Raw genomic sequence first — 8,216 nt, 5'->3', positions numbered from 1 at the left:
ATTCCCAGGCTCCTCCTCTCCTCTCATTTCCCACACCTCCCCTCTCCTCTCATTTCCCACACCTCCCCCTCTCCTCTCATTTTCCACACCTCCTCCGCTCCTCTCATTTCCCACACCTCCTCTCCTCATATTCTCTCCCCTCATTTCCCACACCTCCTCTCCTCCTCTCCCACACCCTCCCATCTTCTTCGTTTATGGTTTTATGGCGCTCAGAGCCGCGAGGCCCTATATACGCCATGCATCGATAGTTGGACGTCAAAACCAAGATATTACTATAATAGGTTCCCCTAAAATCTTATAGGGCTTTCCCAATCTTTAAAAAAACATCTTAACACGGCTTTACAGAGTCGATGATGCTTCTGGTTCAACATGCTTAAGATTTCCGGCAGGTCTGATCATTTGATCCCCATCTCTCTGATGTAATACTCATATTAATATTCTGGATAAACCGGTCTACCTTCCTCATAAAGTGGCCATTTAACAAATAGGTGCACCCCTCCTCCATTTCCCACAGCCCCCTTATTCATTCCCACCCTCCGCTCCTCATTCCAGTTTCTTTCCCTCCTTATGACAGTATCCCGAATCCCCTCCATCATTATTCCTTTATTCCTCATTACCTCTCCATGTTGATTTCAGACACACAAACATGACTGATTTTTCACTCGTGTTCCTTCTCCACTGGGTGATTGATTAACATCAAGGTGTTTTATTCCCCGTTTCCCCTCATTTGAGTGTCTGGGTGTCCGCCCCTTACAGCGGACATACTTGTAGTTGTACTTTTACCGTAACAGGAATTCCACGACATAACGGATAATTCAACATCAATCCAATCATATAAGATGGGATTTTAACCTGGGATCCCAACATGAGCTTCGTGCTCACCTGGGAACACCCATCAAGCTCCCAGGTGCTCACACCTGGTTTTTATTGTAATTACATTATCAGCCAACCACGAGAGACACTGCGGTGGAATGGGTACATCACCATATCCTCTTCACCCCCCTGGTGAGGATACTGAAAATGGAAAAATGTTCTCACCCTCACCATGGCAAAACTTTCACTGGTGAGGCTCTTCAAGGTGCTTCATTTCGAGTACCACCCCGACTACAACATATTGTACATCGAGAGGAAAATGGAAATATATAATTTTGGTAAGTTGTGATTGGCTGCGGAATGATGGAATGTGAGTCATCCAGTGTGGAATTAGAGGAGAAAAGAGCACCAAAAAGACAACAATAGTATCGTCAGAAAAAAAGCAAGGGAGAGGTCGTGACAGTTGTTGGAGATACTTTTAGTTAAAGACCAGAAAGATCTATTAGTGGAAGAAGATGAGAGGTTGTCATTTCTTTTGGATAACGGAATGCTTCGTTTCAGGAGTAACATGTTTGCAATGATTTCTGGCAGAATGATTCCATGTCCCATATGTCGCATCTCTTGCACGAATGGCCACAGAGCAGGAATCATTGAACCAAGAGTTGGTAGGAGAGATAGACTTGAAAGAGAAGGGTATATAAGCCCCCATTCCTGCAATAATAACTTCAGCAATATGTTCGGCAGAGATAGAGGCATTGCCTGTGGAGAGGCAGTTGTCTTTCCAGGGAAAAGCAGAAAAGAAGATTCATAAACCTGTCCAATCAGGACTATTGAAATGCCAAAACTGGAATTTAGTCGGAGCAGTCAGAGGAGAAGGAGTGGTGGTAAGTAAAGTGATGTTCACAAGATTGTGGTCAGAAGAACCAACTGGAAGTGAAATTGTGCAGCTGTAACGCAACAGATTGGAGGTGAAGAACAAATCCAAAGTATTGGACGAGTGGTCATGACGATGTGAGATATGGGTAGAGTGGGTGATAATTTGTTCCAAATCATTGACAATGGAAAATACAAGAGCTTCAGCTCCCCCAACATCCGTGTGAGAAGATTTCAACCACTCCCAGTGGTGAACATTGAAGTCTCATAAATAGAGGAATTCTGATTGAGGGTGTTCGGATGTCATGGCCTCATGGCCGGAATTAAGAGAGTCAAAGAAAGCTGAAAAGTTTATGGAATAAGGGGAGCAGTAAGTGAAACGGGGAAAAACAGTGATGGTCAGGAGACAAATCTTAATCCCAGATGACATCAAGGTTTGGAGACTTGGAGGTCCACAAGGCGTAGTTTGGAGACTCGAGGAGGTCCACAAGGCGTAGTTTGTAGACTCGAGGAGGTCCACAAGGTGTAGTTTTGAGACTCGAGGAGGTTCACAAGGCATAGTTTGGAGACTCGAGGAGGTCCACAAGGTGTAGTTTGGAGACTCGAGGAGGTCCACAAGGCGTAGTTTGGAGACTCGAGGTCCTTTGAAGCGGAATCGTGAGTGAAGGTTGTAGTTTGAAATGTTAAAGGAGTTAAGAAGAACATCATGTGACAATTGGGTCTCAGAGATGCAAGATTTTAGGAGAGTACAATGGAGTACAGTACTGTTATTCCTTATGTGCTGGAAGCCCCAGCATCTCATCTCTCTCTCTCCTGGATTCGGTGGAATCGAAAGCTCAAAATTATTTGAATCTGCTGTGATGAGACCCAAGCACCAGGTATGTTGCTCTCACAGTCAGGTCGGTGATTTCTTCGTTTTTCTATAGTCTATTCTACAAGTTATCCTCACTACCTTACAAAAGGGGTTCCCTCTCTCCTTTCCATCCAGGGCTTCAACCAATCAGTGTACCACCATCTCTCATCATCCACAATTCCAACCCATTATATTAATTACCCCCATTAACCTTTCTTAACTGAACGATCTTATTTGCTAGTATAACTGTTTCCTCCCCTCATTTTTATACATAGTCAAGGCTCTTGGAAGGGCTGGAACACAGAATGGATCAAGACACAACATAACAAAAGGAACAGGAGGAGGGGTGAAATAGACGGTGAAGGACAAACAATGGATGCAGGTGACGATGAGGGGTCGGGGAGAATGCAAGAGGTGGACAAGATGGATACATAAGCAACATTTTGGTAGGGGTGGGAGGTGATTTAACGGGCGTAAAAAAGATCATGGTTTTGGATGGGTGTTGACTTGAGGTGGTGGTGAACAGCTGTCTTGATGACCTAGAGGGAAGAATGAGATTGAAGAGAGTGTGCAAGGTGGTTCCACAGGCGGGAAAAGAGAGGAACTGGATATAGGCACTTTCACGAGGAGGGGGTTGCTGATGGACCACGTGCGTTCTGCAGATACCTGGGGGGACAAAGCACCGAGAGGGCACAGGGTGCAAGACCAGAAAAGAGGAGGAAGAAGACGGAGAAACCACTGACCTGTCGGCGATGGCGAAGTGATAGGCCCATAGACTTAACTTCATAGAGAGAGATTCCAGTGATCTTGGAAGCCTTGGTTTCCACGACATCAAGCTTCAGCAATATGTTCGGCAGAGATAGAGGCATTGCCTGTGGAGAGGCAGTTGTCTTTCCAGGGAAAAGCAGAAAAGAAGATTCATAAACTATTGAAATGCACTATTGAAATGCCAATACTGGAATTTAGTCGGAGCAGTCGGAGGAGAAGGAGTGGTGGTAAGTAAAGTGATGTTCACAAGATTGTGGTCAGAAGAACCAATTGGAGGTGAAATTGTGCAGCTGTAACGCAACAGATTGGAGGTGAAGAACAAATCAGCCTAGAGGGGAGGGCAGTACTCCATCAAGCTGCAGATGAAAGCCTTTTAGTTTGATATTTAGATAGGTAGTGTACGTGGATGAGAGCTCAAGTGTGCCAAGGAAGGACTTTTCACAAAGGAGGATGCCCAGTCGGTGTCTGGCTTTGGAGGCCAACTTTGAAATGTGGCTTGCCCAAAAGAGATAATGGCTGATTAGTGAGACCCAAGAGTTTACGTGACTGAACCTATTTGAGAGGATTGTTGAGAAAGTATATGGGAGGGTTTCTTCATTCCTTTGATGTTTGTCCCAATGTCAGTTATTCCTCGATATCTTCCACAAGCCTCCAAAATCACCAAACTAAATTCATCCCAAACATCCTTCAATAATTCCAAATACCAAGTTTTCCATGACCTTTCAAAAAGTTCTACAAATGAGATTCTTACAAAAATCCCCCCAAAACAAGATGGAAACGAGAACGCCAAAGCATGTGTGATATTTTTGAAAACAATAACAAACGGGAGAAAAGGAACAAAGGGGTAGATGTGAGTGGTAAGCCTAGATTTGCGGCATACTTCCTGGTTACAAAAAAATAAAAATAGGAGCCACCAACGTGTCTGCAATATGGGAGCAGGCCTTGTGTTTTGACCTCATTGTGAGAGATGTGATTTGTTCATTGTGCTGGCGATAGTTCATTTACTCTTCGTGAAGGACACGGTGGGATCTTTAACGTCCACCAACTAATGTCAGGTGGATATGGGAGTAGGCCTCATTGCGAGAGATGGCAAGAATGTTAAGCTATAAATTCCAAAGATTCCAGGAGAGACAGATGTAATGCTGAGGCTCCAACCCACAATGAAGACCAGTACTCTGTTGAGCTACAGCCAAAGGGCGTGTAGACTGCGAGTAGTTTTGATTTTTCAAGAAAAGACGAGGAACAATGAAGGATGCCGAGTCTGCGACTAACATTGGAGGCCAGCTCCAGGGACGTCATGGCTGATAGTGTGGCCTTGACGTTCAAGATGCAACTTTTTCTACAGCTGAAAATGGAAGTTCATCGTTTGTAGAACTTATGGAACACCCTTCACCACACCTTTCAAACCTTCTATTTTCTTTCTTCTGCTGCACTGACGAGTATCTCTCCGCCCGTCCATTCTTCCATTCTATTTACTGGTTGGTTTTGGGAAAAACTTCCTGTCCTCCATTTTTTTAGACTTATTTGCAACAGCCCCGATCTTGCCATCCTCATTAGGATCACTATTCGATCCTTAAGTGATGCTACGCGTGTCAGATGCCAATCCACCAACCACCAACATCCATGTCGCATGAGGAGTTTAAAATAAGGGAAGGAAGTGGACGACGCCTGACAAAATAAATAAATAAAAACAAGGCTCTCATTAAATAGAATCATAAAAAAAAAAAATAGAGGCTCCCTCTCAACAATGTATATCCGAGAACATTCAAGTGTGTAGATCTGAAGGAGGTCAATCCTAGACCCAGGACCACTCAATGAATGACAGTTGCATCATTTAAAGACTCGGTCTTTACTTGTCATTCTTCAACAAAAATCAATCGTAACAGTTGTCTCTATATTTATGCAAACATGAATATTCCCATGTCTAAAGTAATGACACTCAAATGCAACACTGGTAACAAAAGCAACCAACACTTTTATCTCTGTGGCAGTGAGTCATGCATTCCTGGACCCTAAACCCATGTTCCAGTAAGAAAAAACAACAACAAAAAAAACATGTTAAATGAAACAAAGCGTTTTAGCAACATTAACATTTCCACAGTACATACCATATAGATCACCACACACCCTGGTGATCATCTTTTGAATATTTTGGCAGTACTGCTCCATCATTCAATCAATCAATGTTGCATTGCCATCAATACATCCGAATGCATTTCAAACCGTACATTCTGCGTTCACAAGGCTTGCGAAAATTTCCCTCCATGCTGTTATGATTTTTAAAATGATGAAAAACATGGATTTCACAATGAAGTGAGATGTGTGGAAGAACTGTGATGAAGTTTCTCACATTGCATAAAGAAGGACATGCTGGAATCTGCCCAGTATCGATTTTAAAAATATCCACTCTTGAGAATCTGAATTTTTATGGCATCCGCTATTAATCACAAGCCACAATTCCCCACTCCGGAAGTGCAAATTAGACATCAAAAAATAAATAAATAAGGGGAGATTGTGTGCAGAGATGATATTTAAGGTTTTCCCCAATTTTTTTTAATTTGGCAATTGTATTGAATGGGAAGGGCTTTTGGTATGTACTTCATAACTGCACTGTGGAATACAAGAAGTTGATTATAGAAATAAAAGTTGAACTCAAATAATGCATTCATCTAAAATACTTTAAACCTTATTTAAAACTGAAGGAGGATTTCTTCTGATATTAGGTTACCTTACCATATTTTTTGGTTTTAACAATTCGTATCTTGCAATGATACACAATACAACATGGCAGAGAGATGACAGACACCAATGTCCCCCAAATTAAAAGATATAATAGTGTTTGCCGTTACTATCAAAATCAAACGTTCACTCTCTCGGTTAGAAGGGCCTCAGTTTACAATGTGCTACATACTGTATGCAAAACACTGCTTGCGGTTGGGTAGATCCAGATTTTAAAAATTTGAAGACACCACCAATATTATAGTTACCCAGCAGGCATTTCTCAATTACTCCGTTTTGACCAATGAGTGGTCATTGTGTGCTATGTTCTGCAGGCTGCTGAGACTTCGTCATTTTCATCGTCGCTGAGCTTGTGACGCAGGGTGTGTTCAGATGTGGGTTTGTGGAGTTGGGCTACCAAAATTTTCAATTATACAACAAAGGCCTCGTAAAAACAAAACACCAACACATGGTAACTGGCACTTATGATGTACTGCCCTATTCCATAGTATGTTACGCCATGATGCACGAGCACTACAGTACGGTATATTGCCTCGACCTACACTATGCTGCACTGACCTGTTATATATGATACATCACACACTTGTGCGCTGTAGTGCAACAATCAGGCTATCCTGCATTATCCTTCACCATTGGGCATCAGGACTGGCAAGGGCTGGGTGTACAGGGTGCAGGAAATAGCTCACCTACTCTTCACAAAGGACACAGTGGGATCTTTAACATCCATCAACCAATGCTGGCAGACGGGACACCCAGTTTAACGTCAATCCGAGGGACAGCACACGCATATCGTTGCCTCGCCCCGTCTGTGAAACACTGAGATGACAGTTTATAAATGGGTTGGGATTCAAACCCAGGTTAGGCAGCTTGGAAGCGAGTGTGCGCACCTACAGGCCATCTGAAGGCTAGTGTCAGTCCAGGATGGCATACAGGATTAACGATGGATTTTATCAACTAATGGTTGACAAGTGTATTTATCAGTGCAGAAAATGAGGTTTTAGCCATTTAAGAGAGCAAAAATGTTTTTTTCAAGCCCTTTTTAGATCTGACAAAGTGCAAACACACCAAAGGTTGAGCTACACCTTGTCCCCCCACGACAATAAATTAACTCTTCGTTTAAAAGAAAATCCATTGTTACAAGTTAAACCTCACATAACCTCATCGTACAGCGTGTGAACGAATGCCACCAAACATTTATATATCCTTCAAAAAGAAGACTAGATCATGTATAATACATCACAGGTTAATGCAGATGATTGCTGTTCGGTATGATAGAATCGCAAGTGAATAAGGTACATCATAATGCAGGTACAGCACAGAACAGTAAAACAAGTACAGTTTGGTGCAAATCACTGCAGTATTGTGCAACCCCTTTGCTTATGGTAGAATAATGTAAATTATTACAATTTATTGTTTACGTTTTGATTGTCTATTAGGAAAAAATAATAGGTTAGATGAGAAAATAATAGGTTAGATGAGAAAATAATAGGTTAGATGGAGAAAATAATAGGTTAGATGGAGAAAATAATAGGTTAGATGGAGAAAATAATAGGTTAGATGGAGAAAAAAATAGGTTAGATGGAAAAATAATAGGTTAGCTGAAAAAAATAATAGGCTAGATGAAAAAATAATAGGTTAGATGGAGAAAATAATAGGTTATATGAAAAATAATAGGTTATATGGAGAAAATAATAGGTTAGATGGAGAGAATAATAGGTTAGATGGAGAAAATAATAGGTTAGATGAAGAAATAATAGGTTAGATGAGAATAATAGGTTAGATGGAGAAAATAATAGGTTAGATGGAGAAAATAATAGGTTAGATGGAGAAAATAATAGGTTAGATGGAAAAATAATAGGTTAGCCGAAAAAAATAATAGGTTAGATGAAAAAATAATAGTTTTTTTTTGTTTTTGTTTTTTTGTATACAAGATCGAGGCTCGTGAAAGAGCTAACATTAATCACACAAAAAGACAAACCAACACACAAAACACAAAAAACAAGGGGAGCGGCAGACAAGATGGGGAGAGAGGGGGAAGGACACAAACACAACATTTGAGAGCAGGGACATCGGGAGGACTTGGGGGGGAGGTGGGAGAGGAATAAAACATATGAACACTGCAAGGACTCTGGGGTGAATTACCGGGGGTAGAAAAGATCAAGGTTTTCGA

General features: G+C 41.7%; 1 long non-coding RNA gene across 1 annotated transcript; it reads left to right on the top strand.

Annotated features, from left to right (window-relative positions):
• The first annotated feature begins 7,479 nt into the window (after positions 1–7,479).
• LOC144894039 (uncharacterized) lies at positions 7,480–8,001 on the top strand. The gene is made up of 3 exons (XR_013624723.1): positions 7,480–7,535; positions 7,620–7,741; positions 7,885–8,001. It is a non-coding gene; the product is annotated as an uncharacterized LOC144894039 (long non-coding RNA).
• Positions 8,002–8,216: the final 215 nt, after the last annotated feature.

The sequence above is a fragment of the Myxine glutinosa genome, chromosome 10, assembly GCF_964187855.1.
Source record: "Myxine glutinosa chromosome 10, kmMyxGlut1.1, whole genome shotgun sequence".
NCBI lineage: Eukaryota > Metazoa > Chordata > Myxini > Myxiniformes > Myxinidae > Myxine > Myxine glutinosa.
Note: the sequence above shows the minus strand (reverse complement) of the source record. Positions and strands in the feature narration are given on the sequence as shown.